This window comes from Topomyia yanbarensis, chromosome 3 (genome assembly GCF_030247195.1).
Source record: "Topomyia yanbarensis strain Yona2022 chromosome 3, ASM3024719v1, whole genome shotgun sequence".
In the NCBI taxonomy this organism is placed as follows: Eukaryota; Metazoa; Arthropoda; class Insecta; order Diptera; family Culicidae; genus Topomyia; species Topomyia yanbarensis.
In genome coordinates, this window is record NC_080672.1 from 388,381,631 (window position 1) to 388,402,757 (window position 21,127).

At 35.8% G+C, this 21,127-nt stretch overlaps 1 protein-coding gene across 4 annotated transcripts in view; it reads right to left on the reverse strand.

Moving 5' to 3' along the window:
* Nucleotides 1–21,127, reverse strand: part of LOC131689480 (zwei Ig domain protein zig-8) — a 748,220-nt gene that overhangs the window by 369,751 nt on the left and 357,342 nt on the right. The gene's annotated exons all lie outside the window — the stretch shown is intronic.

Genomic DNA, 21,127 nt, shown 5'->3' on the forward strand with positions numbered 1-21,127 from the left:
AATATCAAACGGGGTCCATATGCGGGGTTAGTCAACATCATCAGCACAAATCAAACAGAAAGTCAAATCATTCATGTCTGTAAGAGGATTTGGGAGCTCACAAAGCGAATGGATTGAAATCGGAACAGCACACGTACACAGTGTGGGAGTAAAATAGAACAAAGTACAAATTGTGGTAGATTGCGATTGGTGATACAACATAAGCTTTGCTGTGCCGTAACACCGGATCAAGGCAAAATCAAATGCCACACATGGTATAATACTGACCTTGCTTGGGAAACAAAGCACCTGAACGTGGATGGTTTTGGAAGTTTGATTTGAAACTTTTGAACTAATTGTTGGGATTGATTTTAGTTGTAATTGGGATTGGAATAATTCGAAGAGGAATTTATCTTCCATTTTTTTCCATTTAATGCAATTCACTTATAGGTGTCGGAACGTAAATTTTGCAATAGCACGACTAGTAGTTGCACGTATCTATTTGTTTTCTAGTTTGTCTAGTTTGCAAAATAAAGGCGTTGACTTTGAAGGGTCGTCAAACGGTAAGATAACATAGTTTTCACTAAAGGGATTGGAATGGCAAGGAGACGCCATGTTCCGTTTGGAGTTTCAATTCAGCTGTAGAAGCTTATAGATGAGTTCGAATTCAGGACAGAGCATGTCGTTTCTTTGTTTTTTAATCTCTTTAGTTCTCACAAGTCTCCTATCTCATGCCTCCACGCGAGTCTAAGTCTATTGATGACATTTGGTCCTTAGACCGGCGACGACTGGGTGCTATCAGCCTTCTGCCGATAGTAGCTGAATGAGAGGGTGCGAACAGATCTAATCAAGGAAACATTACCGTAAAAATGAATATTTGATCGGAAATCAGCCGCAACAAGACTTTAATCTGACTTGTATCGATGATCGCGGGTCAATACGTATTGAAAATTCGCAGCGTCTGCTTTTATGAATCTAATTTCAAGTTCCGTTATTGCTAACCAGCCCGTGTATCAGGTTAATAATTCTTTGTATTTCTCTTCAATGGTCGTTATTATTGCTTGTATACGTGTATATTAAAATCATCCGATACGTAAAATAGGAAATACATGCCTTGATTTATAACATCTCGCGCTATCATAACTCTTTGTCTATATAACGTTTTATCACTCCGTAGTTTCCAAACAAATAAATATACCTTAGAGAAGAAGTAGCGAATTCTGTCTAAATACTGTTACAATAGATAGTGATCCGGCCCGTTACGCAGATAAGTTTAGCTTTTCTAGGCAATACTCCCACGGTCGGCTGTGTGGAGTTCAAATTGCTTTTGTTTAGGAAACATAGAATACTCTCGGTAGCCGGTTGCCCAGAGTTTAAAAAGAGCCAAAAAATAAACAAGCTCTTTTCTTTTTCGAGTGATCGTGTACTCGAAGACTAACTAAACAACTACATAATAAAATATTCTTTACAGGTCGCATCGCTTGCTTGGAGCGAACCCTAGACCGAACGACCTGGCCGCGCACATGTAGGGATTGAGAAATGATAATACTTGTACTCGATTTGTGAAACTAGTAGCAACAGATCGAAGGCCTTTGAGCGGAAGCATGACCGAAATTGCCTGCAAAAAGATTACCACTTAGGGGCAGGCATTTGAATTGAACACCCAAGAGGTTTTAATAACTGCACTACTTATGCGAACGGTTCTGTATATGAAGCTATACTGCAGCCTAGGGTGCACTGTAGGGGCAGCATGTGACCAAAAATCGAAAATTGTATCAACTCCAATTTAATTGAATTCTATACTGAGTATTTCTATATACTCTAGCTAAGAAAACTTCTAAGTATCTCAGAAAAATATTCGACCTAACTGGGTAACTGGGTGGATGTTTGAAGATCTCTGCTAAATTTTGCATGAAGTATATGTTAATATATGAAGAATTCCACGTAGATCCGTCCGAAAATCTCTAAAATCGTGACCGACCATCTTAGATTCCGATAAAACTTTACAGGTTTAACCGGGATGAAAGACTAAACATTTTCCACAGTCAATAAGATTATTTTGACTTAAGCGCATTTTTTAAAAGGGCGTAGACGTTTCTACGTGCAATAATTTCAAAATTTTTTGTTCTATTACACTATTTTATACAGTAAAACTATCTGAGAACGAGTTACACGGAATGAAAAAAATGTACTCTGAAAAAAAATTTGTGTCATTTTTCAAAAAACAAAAATTTATGATAAAAATTCAAATTGCAAAAAACCATTTTTTCTAATTTTTTATATTTTGTCAACGAAAACCTAAAGAGAAAAGAAACATTTTGAGTGTAATTTCATGATGGAAAAATTATCAGCAAAAAAGTTTTTCTAACTATAACTTTATATATGTTTTTAAATATCATACTAATTGACATACAAAACTGTAGTTTTATTACAGAATATAATTCTAAGTATCATTTTAAATCGAAATGCATTTAAAAAATATCTTCCAAAATGTGATAGTTTTCGAGATATTTGGGATTTTGCTCCAACAACAATAATTAATTCATGTAATGATGTCCTTTTTAAAAGTTATTCGCGTTACCCTATCATAAATTGTCAAAAGTCTAATGTTTATCGTTTTACAGACATAAAAAAGCTTTTTCAGTGTTTTTTGGATCAGGGAGAAGCTTTCAATAAAAAAGTTTCCCTAACAACAACTTTTGACAAATTTTTATAATTCATCCTATTTTCAGTCAAAAGTAGAATTCTATTTTTGAATATGATTCTAAACGCCATTTTAAATCAAAATTCTTTTGACAATTTATGATGGGGTAACGCGAATAACTATCGCATTTTGGAAGATATTTGTTAAATGCATTTTGATTTAAAATGATACTTAGAATTGTATTCTGTAATAAAATTACAGTTTTGTATGTCAATTAGTATGAAATTTAAAAACATGTATAAAGTTGTTAGAAAAACTTTTTTGCTGATAGTTTCTCCATCATGAAATTACACTCAAAATGTTTCTTTTCTCTGTAGGTTTTTGTTGACAAAATATAAAAAATTAGGAAAAAATGGATTTTATTGCAATTTGAATTTTTATCATAAATTTTTGTTTTTGAGAAAAATGACACAAAATTTTTTTCAGCGTGTATTTTTTTCGTGCAGAAGTATTCATTCCCTGTAACTCGTTCTCAGATAGTTATACTGTATAAAATAGTGTAACCGAACAAAAAAATTGAAATTATTACACGTAGAAACGTCTACGCCCTTTTGAAAAATTGCCCTTTTATTAGAATGATTTTATTGTCAGAGAAAATCATGGAGATTCATAAACCGAACACAAATGTAAAGTTTCGTTCGAATCGACGATGGTCATATTTTGCGATCGGCCGGTTTCTTGTGGAATCCCTCATGTCATTTGAAAGCTTATAATACCAGCTTTGTGAAAAAATTATTCGAAATTCATATATGGTATCGGTATGGAGTTTTATGAAAAATAACCTTGCAATGTACTAAAATATTCCTAAATCAGACCCGAGAAAAAAAAGTCCCCCGATGTCCCCCTGAACTCTCGACTGGGGATGCAAGTATGATATAACTTCTAACTCACAGCGAAGGTTTCAGTTGCCCATATTTGACCTAAGCTGAACCAAATTTGGAGGAATTGTTCATCTAGGGCCAATATATAAAAACCCAATTTTTTGTGTCAATTGAACCACCCCTTGGGTCATAGGAGCACCCCCGGTTTTGGCAAATTGCCAAAACCCTTGATTTCCTTATGATCATATCTCCGGTTCTATTTACTCTAGATTCAAACCGTAAGATGGATTTTTAAGAAAACTGTTCAAGGAATCTAAAAAAATATATTAATTTTTGGCGGCAGTGCTGCCAACTATGCGATTTTTTTAGTTAAATAATAAAAGTTAATTTTTCTCTCGATACAAATATTTTAATTTTGAAAATTCTTATGCCATCGCGTTTCTCAGACATTTTTACATAAAAACACTTATCATCTCAATATAATATGAGCGCATCCTGAGTTATACCGATTTGAAGGGAAAAATTCGCATTTTCTCATATAAAAATCCATTTTTATTGGCCAAAATTGAGAAAATCTTCAAACGGTAATAAAAATCGACCCTGATCTGTCAGAAGCAAACCAAAAACGTAGTTTTTCATCATTTCTCGTCTATTGCACGAAAAATTATGTTTGAACTCAGAATACTCAAGTGGGTTTTTTATTGCTGTGCGCTTGCTATTTTATATTATTATTATTATTATTATTATTATTATTATTATTATTATTATTATTATTATTATTATTATTATTATTATTATTATTATTATTATTATTATTATTATTATTATTATTATTATTATTATTATTATTTATTATAACTATCAAATATGGATCCAAGAATAATATTCTGAGCTCTGTGAAATCGCTCACGTGAAAAATTAGAACCATGCTTAAAATTGCAATATTTTTGGAGCTGAACGCAACTGTTCAACTTTCAATTTCCATTTCATTTTACAGAAATTGGTTATATTATACAGATAAACTTTGTATGGCCGATTTAAAAATAAAGTGAGAACTTTTGAAAATGCTGAACCAATTCTCGAAATGCTGCAAATCATACATTTTTTGCAATTTTTCTGATGTGAAACAATCTCAGAAATCGAACGGGACCTTTGCGACCTTTGTCAGATTATGACAAGTTGGGGTTTTAGGGTATTTTGTCATTCATATCAAATTTAATCATTTTTTCGTGCACTCTATTATGTTTTAGTCAAATTTTATTAAATTATCTTGTTGAACTTGGAAAATTCTCAGAAACAAAATAGAAAAAGATTCGTTGCCGGTAAAATTTAGAAACATCAGTTTTTTAGGAATTTTGGAACTTCCCGTATTTTTCCTGAAATGAAATATTTACCATGTGATTCCTGATCATTTTTTGAATAATAGTTTATTTCCTAATGGAGCTAGTATGTGCTCTTAAATAATTAAATATGCAATCGAGACTAAATATCAAGAAATCTAATGTATCTGAATTTTACCGATGGTAAATTCTTTTCTATTTTGTTCCTTTGGATTTCTCACGTCCAACAAGTTACTTTTAATAAAATTTGATTGAAGAATATTAGAGATGTATGCACGAGAAAATGATTAAATTTAGTATGAATGACGAGATGCTGTTTAATCACAACTTCTCGTATTCTGACAAAGACCGCAAAAGTTCCGATCGATTTCAGAGACTTTTCACATCACAAAAACTGCAAAATATGTATGATTTGCAGCATAGAGCATAATGGTAATAAAAAATATGGATTTTTTGGACAAAATGCCCCAAAACGGCAACTTTTTCTATTTTTGTGATACGACACTTTCATTAAAATGCGAAGATTTTTTGTTTGAAAAAAGAAAATATAAATTATAATTTTCCTAGTGCTACTTCACAAGTTATTGCATTTAATATATTTTTTCCACATATTTTCCCATAGTGCCAATGTCAAAAACTTCAAGCGAAAAAAAATAATCTAAAATTGTTCAAATGATTCGAAATTTGGCATCCGAGTTAACTTTGGCATTTTTTTTTCAATACCCTAATGCTCAACCCTAGAATGAAAGTTATTCATATTTGTAGTAAATCCATCCGCAAATGTGGTGGTTGTTGTGGTGACTAGGGTTGCAAAAGAAGCGATTTCAATTTTTCTTTTATTGTTCGTAATTTATTTGCCGTGTCCTTGGAGGATTCCATTTTTTCGTCTAAATAATTATATCAATGTTATGAATATTTTAATATTTTTCTATCAAATAAAAAAGTGGGTTGGTCAGAAAAATCGTCCCCGCTGACAATTTTTTTTTTAATGAATCGTTCAAGGACACTACTAATTCCTATACTAATGAAATTGGCTTGGTTTCATGCTTTCAATTGAGCTAGGAATCATTGTTACGGCAAGCCTCTTCGGAAAAAGCGTTTTGGGTTCAAATAACCATTACAATGCATTAGAATAGAGTCTATTACAGTTCTAAGCAGTCTTTTGGTATTCCTCCTTTTTGTTCATCAGCCTAAAGCCTACACCAACCGACATAACCCGACAAAATGAGCTGGATGAACTTTCGCTTGACAATTCTTGGTGGATTGTTTACATGGGAGTTAAGTGAGTTCGAATGTAACAGATGAGCACCCATTGCAATCGTACACACACAACTAACGAAGTAAACAAACCACGGAGAATTGTCAAACATGAACTTCATTCATCATGAGTTCATTCGTGTCATCTTGTAGAACTCAATACCGAAAAGGAACGCCTTGCAAAAACATTAAGCATGCAAACACGTGGTAGGCGAGGTCTCGTTTGTGACTGCTCATTTTGTTCTCGTTAGATTTTTCTCCGTAACATTTTGCTGCAGTTTCCAAAGTTTCCTTGATTTCTTGGGACTATTTTCGACGAATTCCCGGCGGTGGAACACAGTGCGCTGTACGGTGGATTGCTGGTCCAGCGTTGCCAGAACGTCATTTTTTAGCGTCATTTTGCCGCTCGCTAAGAAAGAAAGCTTCTACATGTTGGTGTGAAGTGCGAGCGGCACGTTCGCCCGGGCTATTGCTGCTGACTGGCGCTACTTAGAAGTAGTCCCAGCGGTTAGCATGCACGAGAGTAGGAAAGCATTTAGGCAGTTTGGACGTGATAGTGCGAGCTGCGGACACCGGCGCGTCGCCTCTGGTGCATGTTCGACCGACGTGTCACTGTTCGCTGCATCGCGTTTATCGGGAGATTCAAAGTTTTTAGCATTAGGTTTGCATTTATTTTTAATTTAGCATTATTTTAAATTTACATGGATTTTTTATTATATAGTCTGGAGAATCAACTGTATAGTTAAACTATATTATTACTATTTTCATGAGTTTTCAAACGGCCTTGATGTGAAAAAGATTTTGAAAAACCTATTATTCTTGATGGAGAATCGCGAATGTCTTCTAAAATGGTCGTAATCATCCAAATTATTGTTTTTATTGAAAGAAATTTTAAAATATCTCGACAACAGCTACATTTTTGAAAACTTTTGTAATGATTTAAAATGGCATTCAGAATCTTATTATATAAGATAGTCATTGTTAGGAAAACTTTCTTATTGATGGCCTCTTCATAATTTTCATCTTCTCTTACCACTTCTGTCTTAGTAATCTATAACTACACAAATGTCGAAAAATTCAAAAATAACTTCCCAATAAAGTTGTCCATTTTATTATCAATAATTTTCCGACTGGTTAATAAAAACGAGTCGTTACTGTATATCAAAATAAGACGGCATTTTTATGAGACACTGATAAAATGCAGAGTACGCCGTACTGCACATCAATTTTCAATATCAAATATGAGAGAATAATTCAGCAGCCCCTTAAAAATCACATTCCCCAGCCCATGCTCTCTCGGGCTCGACAACAAACAAACAGCCGAAATGTGCCTCAAGTGCCGCTCACCATTGTGCAGTGCAATGATAAAACTCGAACAATACCGGTCCCCACTGAATCTGGACCTTGGAGTGCCGGTGCTATCCCCGCACCAGTAGTTCCAAGCTATGTGTGTGTGGGAAAGCAAGGGGGAAGAAACGATAACGAGGACCATCCCATCAGCCATATGAACCGGGAAGGAATTTATGTTTTCATTTCCAGCTTTCGTAACGAGCCCCATTCTGCATTGGATTCTGGCCAAACGCGTGAATCATCTCCATAATGGGGATCGTTCATACATATGCCCCCCTTCCCTGCTGATGGGATCAGCTTCGGCAATCCTAAACCTTGGCTGGTGTTGTAGTTAGCAGCGCATACACTCAGCGGGAGATCTTCGGGGGGTGATTTTTATGCGAGAAATTTAATAACTCTGGCTGGCACAAAACAACCGGAGTCTGGTGGGGCGCTTGAGGCCCCACAACGGTTTTAGCCGGTTTTGTTGTGCGGATGCGGATCCGACTATGACTGCCAGGCTGCTGCTTCATAACTTCGGTATGAATTTCATTCCGTTAATAATGCAGTGATAGGCATACATATACACAAGCACACTGCTGGGAGAAAGAAAGAAGTAATATTCCGAGTTTGTTATTTCCATGACAAAGAAAAGCTTCTCTCCGGAGTGGAAATCGTTTGGCAGCGAGTCCGTCTGAGTAGGTCTCGGCGAGGCTGGCAATAAATTGCCCCGGCCCTCGTCGTTATTATTAATGTCACGGATGAAAGGATCGTCTCGTGTTTTATTTAAGCGGAGCTTTTCACAAACAAACAGCTTTCGCACCGGCGACCGGACCGGATTTGATTGTTTGCGGAATCTTTCGCGATAAAACTTTTTTTTTCTGTTGACCGTTCCGGATAATTCAATAAAATGAAAATATAACTCAATTAATTCTCCCCAAATTGGGTTCTATATTATCAAATCGATTTTCAACTAAATCCTGTCAATGAATCAATAAGCTTGTGAACCGAACGTTGATATTAATATGTGTACGTGACTGAAATAAGTTACATTACTCTTCAAGGATTACGAGTTTTTTTCTCCCGTACAGCAAATTGCCTCTCGGTGAAAGCCTGATTAATCGCAGTCAATCGGAGAGGCTAATAAAACTCAACGGAGATTTAAACGTTTTACTGCCACCACCCCCCAAGACGGTAAGGACGTAAAGATCGTAATACAAACACAAGCCATCATCTTATCTCGGGTGGCGAACGAACGTGTGGAAAAACCCCTTCAGAGGAAAAAATAAATTTTTATCTCTGTCACTGTTTCAGAGGCGCCCCCATCCGACCGGGCCCTGTACCCTTTACATGGCAAACCAGAAATTGAGAATAAAAATACCGAGATCCTATCGTGGAGGCCACAATCCTTACATTATCATAGAAGATAAATGTGCGACATGTGTGATTTGCCTGAGCGCTTATTCTTCCTCCTGTCGTTGGTTAGAGAGGCTTCGCCGGATTCTCTGTGGTTGAGCCGACACGTTGCTGGAGGAAAATGAACCGTCGGAAAAGATAGGCAAATCTTGCTACTTCCGAGAGACAGTCTGACAACTCCTAGCAAATTTCTCCGCTATCATTTTCTTTATTTTTGAATGAATTTTCTTCTTTTACAATATCTGATGGGTTTTCATGTTAAATTGAAATAAATCGAGTCTCGAACCCGGCTGTTCGAACTACAGACAACTCGTTCACAAGCGTTCCCTCGACTATTCGAATATGTGTGTGCGTGCGTAAGAGGAACAATATTATGCTTTCGCTGAGAATATCGCCCCTATGACTGTAGGGTGTCCCCAAGGTGTATACCGCCCCTTTTTTTGAACGATGCCCATGGGGGTTTATGCCGGTCTGCGTACGGATAACTGGGTTTTCTTGTTCCAGCAATGATGAAGACTCGGCGTCAGCTTGCAACCGTTATCGGTTGGGACGTCGGTGTGGGAGATGCCACCGAACGGGATGTGGTCACATGGAAAATGGCATCAATTGTGGTGATGCTGCGGGTGGTTGCTGGTTGATGGAGAAGCTTCCGTTCCGATTGTGTCACCGAACGAATTGTGAATGTGTGGTATTTTTGGTTTTATTACCTACTACAGCTGCTCGGTTGGTGATGAAATGCTACCGTTTGACCTTTAGGAAAATTCGGTTGGAACATTTCAGAGTTCTGCTAAAGTGCTAACAAACATAATGAATTCCGTTCGAAACGAGTTGCTATAAACTCTGGAGCTGGATGTAAAATCTAATGTCTTTCTTGAGTCTCTTATTTGATAGACAGCTTGTTCAGTGTGGTACCGTCTTTACGCATGGGCACACTGGGCCAGGGCCAAGGGTCCTGGGATTTTAGGAGCACGGAACTTTGGATGAAAACGAAATCATTCTAAAAGCTATGTTCTAAAAATATCACGACATTTAAAGAGGATCAGATAACCAACCAACCAATAAACGTCTATTCAACATTTCGATTCAAGTTTCAATTTATTTTGAGCAACACGTATACAATGTCCGAAAGGCACCGAACAGAAGCGGAAACCAGAACATGTTGGCGAAATTCGCACAAGGGGGCCTTACAGAACGCGAAAAAAAAGGTGTCGAAATTTGCTACAAGATCCTTGTTTGGCAAGCGAACCGCAGATGTGGTAAATATTCAGTTCTTTATCAGATCGGGGATCGTCAATAGCTAAAGCTACATGGGAGCCTCGAAAAGTGACTTCTACACTTCTTGAGTTGTCACGAAGGCTCCATACTTTCTCGGTCGGATTTGGCATCTTCCATCATGCCATCATATACTGTTGCATAACCAAAAATAAAAAACCTGTTTTAATCCACCTAGCGGTGCAATTGTGCCTTTCTCATTTCTCTAAACTATGGCACGGAGGCTTTTTATGTTCAACATAATTGTGGAAATGTCCATTACATTCTTAGGACACTTTGCACTTATACACAATGGCATGTCAGCCACGAACTTGATGAGCTACGTGTCGACGGTGAAACACTTGAAACAAAAAAATATCATACTCCATTAGCCTAATCAGCATTAGATCAATGTTATCTGCTTGCTAACTCATTTTGTCATGCGGGGGTGGGTATGTGAGGAGGGCGAAAGTCCCATGAACGAACAACTCCCCAGCTTAAATTGGTATGCTTTGTGATATAGTGGTGGTTTAAAGATGATGGGGTTGAAAGGGAGGGGTATGAGGTGGTGGTCTGAGGGGTGATTTAAGGATATTTTTAAAGGAGGGGAGTGAACAGTAGAGGGGGGTGTAACCCCTCTCCGTAAACCATCAACTACGCCCCTGTTAAAATCCAGAAACCTTATGCGAGTCGAAAAAAAAATTTAGGTTGACGTTTTTCAGAGTGATTGCATAACCTTTCTATATGAGAAAGGCAAAAATGTGCAAAATCCAAAAAAGTGAATCTTCGTCAAATTTTTTTCGTGTTTGCATCAAATCTCGACGTTTTATGCACCTTGAATACATTTGGCATCAAAAATAAAAATTCTATTTTTAATTTTTCCTATAGTTTTTATGAGAAATTTCTGTGTGGCCGCACTCTGAAACCCGTAATTCCGGAACCAGAATTCCGATCGATCCAAAATTCAATAGCAGCCGATGGGAAGGTTGCACCTTTCATTTGAGACTAAGTTTGGGCAAATCGGTCCAGCCATCTCTGAGAAAAATGAGTGGCATTATTTGACACATACGCACATACATACACACACACATACACACACATACACACACATACCCACACACATACACACACATACATACACACATACACACACACATACAGACTTTTTCCGATCTCGACGAACTGAGTCGAATGGGATATGACACTCGGCCCTCCGGGCCGGGATTAGGTTGACGTTTTTCAGAGTGATTGCATAACCTTTCTATATGAGAAAGGCAAAAAAATTAAAAAAGCCCTTATGAAAGTGTGATTGAAAGTCGGTCATACCTTTACGTTAAATCTGATTAAAGGAGTCAAGGCAAATGAGGGTGACTTTGAGAATGTCGGAAAAATCTCGGATGTGTGGTAACGTAAACTGTGTGTAGAGTTATTTTATAGATTGCTTTTCATTTTTTGACACGAAAAATATTTTTATGAACATTCTTATATTGCGGGGTGTTCCCAATCATAGCATGGTGAACACATGAGGAATTCCTCGAAGATCCATCCGAAAGTCAATAAAATCGTGACCGACCATCTACGATTCGGAACTTTACACGTTTCATCGGCATGGAAGACTACACATTTTCCACAGTTGAGGAATTCCACGACGATCCATCCGAAAATATTTAAAATCGAGACCTACCATCTTAGATTCTTATAAAACTTTATACGTTTCATAGGTATGGAAGACTAAACATTTTCCACATTCAGTAGGATTATTTTGACTCAAAAGCAATTTTTTAAAAGCGCGTAATCATTTCTACGTGCATTAATTCCAGTTTTGACGTAGGACTACGTCTTTGTTTTCGATATGGGGGTGCACTCTGCAAATTCTACAAAAATGGTATGTAACGAAAAGTGGTCCAATTTTAAACGCATATAGTTCAGCTATCTCACGATAAATTTTCAAATTTTTTGCACAAATCGCCCCGAAATACTTCTAAGAATAGATTCCAATAGATAAACCCAAAGATTTTTGATATCATAGCATTAAAAAATTAAATAATATACAACCTTGTCAAAATATCGCGCATTAACACACAGAGGATAGCACTTCCCAAGCCCTGTACGACGGATTGGTGTACCTAGCGCGCAACGCTTCTATGAATGACGTCATCATCGACTATTTAAAGAACGGACTTGGCCAGACACGCTCAGTTCCCTGTTGAACGGCTGGCGAAGCAGATCACTGCGCTGTGTTTCTTACAGCCAGTGTAGCTGAGCTAGAAGTCCGTTACACTGGCTGTGGAGGGACGCTACCCTGTGTCGTCCAACAGGCGACCGCTCCAACTGCTTCCTAAATGCCGCTGTAATGTTGCCAGTAAATTTTTGGTTTAACTAGCCCATGTATTTGCGCTTGAAATTAAGTATTGTAGTGGTAGTAATAAGCTTCCCATTTTGGTTTAAAAGCAAGGACAGTTTTTAAAACAGGATTTGATTAATTAGTTTAGCTCATCTAAGCAATTTTATCAATTCTGTAATTTAAAAGGAATTTTACGGAACTTGGTGAATTTGGCCCCACTTGCAACTGGTATAATCAACCTGCACAAAGTGTTGCATAACGCAGGGCTGATTTTTGGAACAAAATCATTCAGCCCTTCGGTATGCAAAATCACGATACTATAACAGATGTGCTAAGCGCGGCCGTTCCTTTCAATCGGGAAAGGCCGCGTGGAATTTTGGCGAAATGCGCTAATAGTGTCGTGGTGGTACTTGTTGTCTCCTTCGCTCTACCCATCATCATCAGCGTTGACTCATTTTGCATTGTACGCTTGGGTTCAATCTTTGGGGCGAATGTGTTGGTTGGTAGGGGAACTGGCGGTAAAATGAACACGTTAAGCAAAGTCATTATTTTCTAACTAATAAGTGAATGAGATATTACAATCACCTTATGTTTCTTGTTAGACATGTTTTGTACATATCTGGTAAAAATGCTTCGTCATAAAAACATTTTTTCAAACATGATCATGAGCTTTGCATACACACAAGGCATTTTGCAGGCAAAAAAAATTGTCACGGAAGAGTTGAATTTTCATGACGTAATATTAACCATTTTACAATCCTGTGGCATAGAAACACATCTACAAACTTGGGGTTATCCATGGGTGTTTGAACTTTTATGATCTGTTTGAGAGCAACTAGAAAGCTTGGTCTATACAAGAATTGTGATTATATTGTCTAAATTTGATTTTTCTTCACCGGTCCGGGTATTTTTTCCCACACACTAAGTACTAAGAAAATAAATATTTTACATTAAGTAGTATAGTCCTACGTCTACAGTTCGTGCAACCCCATAGGGCTGCCCCTTGTAGTTTTTTGTTCGATTACTGTATTTTAAACAGCAAAACTTTCTGAGAACGAGTTTTAGGGAATGAATATTTATGCACGAAAAAAATATACACTGAAAAAAATGTGACATTTTTCAAAAAAAAAAACAAAAAATTGTGTTTAAAATTTAAATTGCAAAAAAAAAAAACATTTTTTCTAATTTTTTATATTTTGTCAGCAAAAACCTAAAGAGAAAAGGAACATTTCGAATGTGATTGTATGATGGAGAACTTATCGGTAAAAAAAATTTTTAACAAAAACTTTATACATGTTTTAAAATTTCATACTAATTGACTTACAAAACTATAATTTTATTACAGAATATAATTCTAAGTATCATTTTCAATCAAAATGCATTTACCAAAAATCTTCCAAAATGCGATAGTTTTCGAGATATTCGGAATGTTGTTCCAACAGAAACAGTTAAATCTAATGTTTATCGTTTTAAAGACGTAAAAGAAAAATTTTCAGTGTATTTGGATCAGCTTTCAATAGAAAAGTTTTCCTAACAACAACTTTTGACATATTTTTATAATTCATATTATTTGCAGTCAAAAATACAATTTTCTTTTTGAATATGATTCTTAAAGCAATTTGAAATCAAAATGCTCATAACAAAAAATTTCTGAAATGTAATAGTTCTTGCGATATTTCAAATTTTGTTTTAACAACATAATTCTTTTGTTTTATTACGAACTTTTCAGAAGTTATTCGCGTTTCTACATCCACAACAATAAGTTTTTCAAAAGGCCCATAACATTTCCTGTAGCTTTCTCTTTGACATCAAGGTGATACTGTAAACCCTTTGAAAGCTACATGAAAACAATCAAAATATTATTCAACCATGGGGTCTTATGATTAAACTAAATAGTTCGATCATATTTTGGTTGTTTTCATGTAGCTTTCAAACGGGTAATAATATCGCCTTGATATCAAAAAAGAAGTTACAGGAAATGTTATGGTCCTTTTGAAAGATTTATTGTTGTTGATAGAAAAACTCGAATAACTTCTGAAAAGATCGTAATAAAATAAAATAATTGTGTTGTTAAAGCAAAATTTGAAATATCTCGAGAACTACTACAGTTCAGAAAAATTTTATTATGAGCATTTTGATTTAAAATAGCTTTAAGAATCATATTCAAAAGAAAAAATTGTATTGTTGATAGTAGGGTAAGGTGGGGCAAATCCGACCGTTGGGTAAACCCGACCCCCCTCTGTTGCCAAAAATCAGAAGCACTACGTGAACTAATATCAATGTTGTCGTGTAGAGCATCGAAAATAATCATAATGGTGGTATGACAGCATTTCATTAGTCCACATTGAGATGCTCAAGCGACAAAAAGTATGTTTTTACAACTTTTGATTTGACTTTTGTGCATCATTGACTACAGGATATTTCTGATTGTTAAAGTGATTGCATAATAAATGTAAGTGGATTTAAATTATTTTATTTAAGTCCTACAAAGTGCATAGATGAATTTAGTTCAACCTTTTTCATATATTTTTTAATTGCATCGTAATGAAAAATGACGCCGTGGGGCAAATCCGACCTCTAAATATTGGGATAAATCCGACCGCTTTTTTGCTAAGAAAAATTTTATTTATCAAATTGAAATATATTTTTATTGTTATTATTTATTATTTTTATGCAAAATGGTTCATAATTACAAACGAAAGACACAAAACGTGATGATTATAGTATTCGTCAAGTAATTGCTCCGATGCAAATGGGAATATCATTACGTGCTACTACTCGTGATCGAGCATTCTAAGATTGATATTGAACTCCATTTTCTTCATGTTGTAATTCAATAACACAACATTCATTGATTTATCATTGTAAAACCATAAAATTTACGTAAAATCTGCACTAAATCAACCAAAAACTTAGGGGGTCGGGTTTACCCCACCATTTTTGAAAACAGCAAAAATGAACAATTTTGTAAAACGCTTGTTTCTCAAGATGTTCCGAAGATCCAAATAAAATGCTATATACAAAAAGTTGCCCAAGAGTATAATCTTTAATTTGGTATATAAAACGACTTGATCCGATGTAAAATGAGAATGTTACAGCCAAAACCATTTACTAGGTCGGATTTGCCCCACCTTACCCTATGAATTATAAAAATATGTCAAAAGTTGTTGTTAAGAAAACTTTTTTATTGAAAGCTTCTCCATGATCCACATACACTGAAAAAGTTTCCCGGGTTATGACATTTTGGGTTATGACACATGACCCGGGTAAAAAGTTATGACATTTTATGATGGGGTAACGCTAAAAACTTTTAAAAAGGGCATAATAATACGAATTAACTGTTTCGCTGGAACACAATTCCAGATATCTCGAAAACTATCACATTTTGGAAGATTTTTGTTAAATGCATTTTGATTAAAAATGATACTTAGAATTATATTCCATAATAAAATTACAGTTTTGTATGTTAATTAGAATGAAATTTTAAAACATGTATAAAGTTATTGTTAGAAAAACTTATTTACCTATAAGTTCTCCATCATATAATTTTATTCAAAATATTTATTTTCTTTTTAGGTTTCTGTTGACAAAATAAAAAAAGAATGTTTTTTTTTCAATTTAAATTTTTAACACAATTTTTTCTGTGAAAAATGACGCATTTTTTCAGTGTATATTTGTTTCGTACATTAATATTTATTCCCTGAAAAACGTTCTCGGAAAGTTTTGATGTATAAAATACAGTAATCGAACAAAAAAAATTTTATTTAATGCAAGTAGAAATGTTTACGCCCTTTTGACAAATTGCTCTTGTATCAAAAAATTGAAATTGTCAAAGAAAATCATGGAAATTCATAAACCGAACACAACTTCAAAGTTTCGTTTGAATCGACGATGGTCATATTTTGTGGTCGGCCGGTTTCTCATGGAATTCCTCAGTTAGTGACAACTTGTTGACTCAAGAGCAATTTTTTAGAAAGGCGTAGAAGTTTTTGCATGTGGCATTTTTCAAAAATAATTCTTCGATTACTTTATTTTATTCAGCAAAACTATTTGAGAAAATGTTACAGAGAATGAAAAGTTCTGCATGAAAACGCTATAGACTGAAAAAATGTTGAAACATTTGTCAAACAGTTTAAAAATTAAATTACAAAAAGACTATTTTTTTCAAATTTTGCATCTTTTGTCATTGAAAATATACAGAGAAAGAAAATATTTTTTATGTAATTTCGGAATGGAGAAACTATTTTTAACGATGACTTTAAATATGTTTTTAAATGTCATGCAAATTTACAGACAAAACTATAATTTTACTATGAAATGTGATTCTGAATTCCAAATCAAATCAAAATTCATTTAACGAAAATCTTTTAAAACGCGATAGTTTACGAGATATTTTGAACTCAATTTCATCGAAACCATCAGTTTGCAAAATTATGCTCTTTTTAGAAGTTATTCGCGTTCTCTATCGGGAACTATAAACCGATAAATGTTCATTATTTTAAATATAACAAAAAATTTTCAGTGTCCTAAATGAAGAAGCTCACAAGAAAAAAAAATTCCAAACTAAAACTTTCAACACATTTTAAAAATCCATACTATTTGCAATCAATATGGGGCTTTATTATTGAATATGATTTCAAATACCTTTTCAGATCAAAATGCTCCCTACAAAAATTTCGAAAATGCAGTAGTTTTTGATATATTTAACATTTTGCTTCAACAAAAACAATAATTTTGCTTCATTACGACTTTCTGATAAGTTATTCGCGTTTTTCCACCAGGAACAATAGGCTTTCCAAAATGCAGCGAAAGCTACATGAAAACAATAAATATATGATTCTACTATAGTCATGTGAAGGAAAAGGCTCGTCATCAATGAAAGCGCGCCAGATATTTCGTCTGAGTTAACAATATAATAATTGAAGGTGTTGTTTAAGTAGATAATCGAAAAAAAACATGATCAAAAAAGAGAATGAAAAAAAATGCCTCGAAACGCAAAAGTGATCGGCGCAGTGGAATGCACAACTTCAATTCCACACTCTGGCGACGACGAGGACACCGAAAAAGTCATTCGCAAGTACAAAGCCAGAATCAGCTGCTGGAAAAACATGTATTTGCAACATTTTCTTCCTGGGTTCCATGATTTTTCACATCATTTGCCACTTTCTCATTGTCTGAATGACGTGAATGGATTGCACTTATTATTTGTGTTATTAATTTTTATATAATCTACAGTATTCATACTTTGCAAATAAAAGTTGAATTGCCAAAACAAACTGACCTACTTGACCAAACCAAAACGTTTTCTTGGAAAAATAGTAGCAACTTTGTGTACATGAACGAGTATAGAAAGGCGATAGGTTCGGGCATTGTACACTCGATGTTTTGCAATGCAGGCGGGTAGTGTGGGTTTGGATTGAGTTCGACACTGTGTGGTGTGACGTGTGTGTTGCTTGTGAGTTGCGTTGGGATAAGTTAATTTATTTTTCTGCTTTTGTGTGCGTTAGATTGATACGGGTCAAAATGTTATTGGCGGTTTGTAGGTGCATAGGGTGATGGGGCTAGTGACACACACGTTTCATATTTCAAATATGTGTGATGCTTCTTTCTATCACTGAGTCATATGACAGTATGCTTCTGTACGCAGCGCACCTGGGTTCGAGTCCCAACCTCGCACATAGGACTAGAAATTTTTCATAAGAGATTTTGCTAACCCGAAAAGGCGAATGACCTTAAGGTTAAACCTCTAAAATCGAAAAAAAAGAGAATATGCTTCTGTAGGTGTTTCTGAAGCACGGGCGGATTGAACTGGATCTGCGCCTGTTGAAGAGCGGATGTTGGTTGGTGATTTTGTTGGGCGAGAAGATTTAGCTATGATAGAGTAGTTTCAGTTTGTTTCAAAAAGTTGTGAAGCTAATCTGTACTATTCCTGGCGGTTAACCCAAGGGTGATGCCATCTGGCCAAGATAAAGCACGTATTGGTTTTTATTGTAATCACAGGTTTAATTTATTGCTACGAACAGTTTTGTGTCGAACTTCAAAACTGGTATACAGTGCCGTTCTTTTTTTTTAAATTTTATTTTCGATTATAGAGGTTTTAACCTTAAGGTCATTCGTCTCTTCGGGTTAGAAAAATCTCTTATGAAAAATTTCTAACCCTATGTGCGTGGTCGGGACTCGAACCCAGGTGCGCACACTGCCGTTCTCTTTGTTGCGTCATTGTTCGAAGTACGTTTAGAACTGTTTTTTTTTAATAAGAGTATTCAGCAGGTATCGACCTAAGGACACGTTCTGGTGTGGTTTAGTTTTAGATTCATAATTTTGACAGTTCTATAGCATATAACTGGAAATTTCAAAACAAGAACTTACACACCCCAGCAGCAGCTAGAGTGGTTGTTCTTTTTAATTTAAAATTTCCGCCACACCTTGTCTTAAACGTTACTGGAGTCAGAATTATTTTTCCCCATTTTATCCGGTCTGAGTAGCTTTGCTGATAGATTTTTTTACTAAGTTGTTTATTGTAATTGCTTAATGCCAAGAGCAGTTCATCAATTGTAGTAATCAATTGGTTTAAAAGTAAAGGCAGAGAGCGTCATGTTGTACTTGGATTTTAAATTTTTTTCAAATGTCAAATGTCAATCAATTCCTGAATACCCAGAATCCACAGATTCTCTTTTCAGAATATTCAGAATCCTCAGAATCTTCAGGATTTCCAGGATCTTCAGAATCTTCAGACTCTCCAAAATTTCCAGAATCTCCAGACGCTCCAAACTCTCCAGGCTGTAGAGTCCCCAGAATCTCCAGCTTCTCAAGAATCCTCCCAATATGCAGAATCTCCAAAATTTACAGTATCTTCAATATTCCCAGGTTCTCCGGAATCTCCAGAATTTCCAAGATCTCCAGAATCTACAGGATCTACAAAATTTTCAGAATCTACAGAATCTCCAAGATCTCTAGCATTTCCAGAATCTCCAGAATCATCACAAACTCCATACTCTCTGCGATGTTCAAAAACTTCTGTATCTTTAGAATCTCCAGAATCTTCAGAATCTCCGAAATCTCCAGATTTGCCAAAATCTCCTGAAACTCCAGAATCTCAATAATCCTCAGAATCTCCAGAATCTCTAGAATATCTAGATTCTCCAGGTTCTCCATGATTTCCAGAATCTATGGGATCTTAAGAATCTCCGAATCTCCAAACTCTCCAGGTTCTCTAGAATCCCCAGAACCTCCAGTTTCTCCAAAATCTTTACTATTCCCAAGATCTCTGAAAAAGAAAATTCAGAATCTTCGAAATCTCCAGAATCTTTAGAATCTCCAGAATCACCAGGATGTCCAAAATTTCTGGAATCTTCAGTATCTCAAGAATCTCCAGAATTTTCAGAATCTCCATGATCTCCAGAATCTCCAGCATCTAAAGAATATCCAAAATATCTAGAATATCCAGAATCTATAAAAACTTTGGTTTATCCAGGTTCTATAGAATATTGGAGAATTTCTAGAATCTCCAGAATCGTCAAATTCTCCAGAATTTCCAGGATATCCAGAGTCTCAAGAATCTCCAGAATTTCCAGAATCTCCAGTATCTCTAAAATCTCAAGAACCTCCTAATTATCCACGTTCTACAGTATCACCAAAATCTCCAGAATCTCCGGAATCTCCAGAACTTTGTAAATCTCTAAAATTTCCAGAATTTCTAGACTCTCCAGGCTCTCTGGAATATCTAGAATCTCCAGAATCTCTAGAATCTCCGGCATGTACAGAATCTCCGCGATTTACAGAATCTCCCGAATCTCCAGAATTTGCAGGATCTCCAAAATCTCTAGAATCTCCAGAATCTATAAAAACTTTGGTTTATCCAGGTTCTACAGAATATTGGAGAATTCCTAGAATCTCCAGAATCCTCAGAATCTCCAGAATTTCCAGAATATCTAGAATCTCAAGAATCTCCAGAATTTCAAGAATCTCCAGAATTTCCTGAATCTCCAGTATGTCTAAAATCTCAAGAACCTCTTGATTATCCAAGTTCTATAGTATCACCAAAATCTCGTGAATCTTTAGAAGTCCACAATCTACAATCAACAATCTTCAACCTGCAATCTAAAATCCGCAATACAGTATCTGGAACCCGAAATTCCGGAATCTGGGAAATCGAAAATTTTGTGCTCTCATATCAAATGTACGCTTCAAGTTTTTGTGTTCCCTGAAAGTCTCACCCGTCTGACGTGCTCGGTCTGTACGTGCAAGCTCCGTGTGGTCTTCGTATAGGCCCGTCCCGGTTCGTGACACGTGTTTCATATTTGTTTTGAACGTGTGTGTCCTCATGTGTTCCCGTGTCTGCTCCGTGTGTACTCCCACATACGCCTTGTTCGTTTTCCATCCGTACGTGACCCGTACCTCCGAGTGTGATTGTGCTTGTTGTGTGTTATGTCCTTTGCGTCTGTCAAATCGGTCAAAAATACTAATTGCTTTTAAGGATCTGCTCAAAACATCTTGCGTGTTTCGACAATACTTGGACATTTACAACGAAGCCTAGTGATGGACATCTGAAATTTTTTTTCTCCATATATTTTCAATCCGGAACTTTTTTATTATTAATTTCAATACGGTTTCCTGATTTGGCTCAAATTTGGGAAAAATCAGAATGGTGTGGAGTAGAAATAGCTCCGTGATACTTGATCATCCT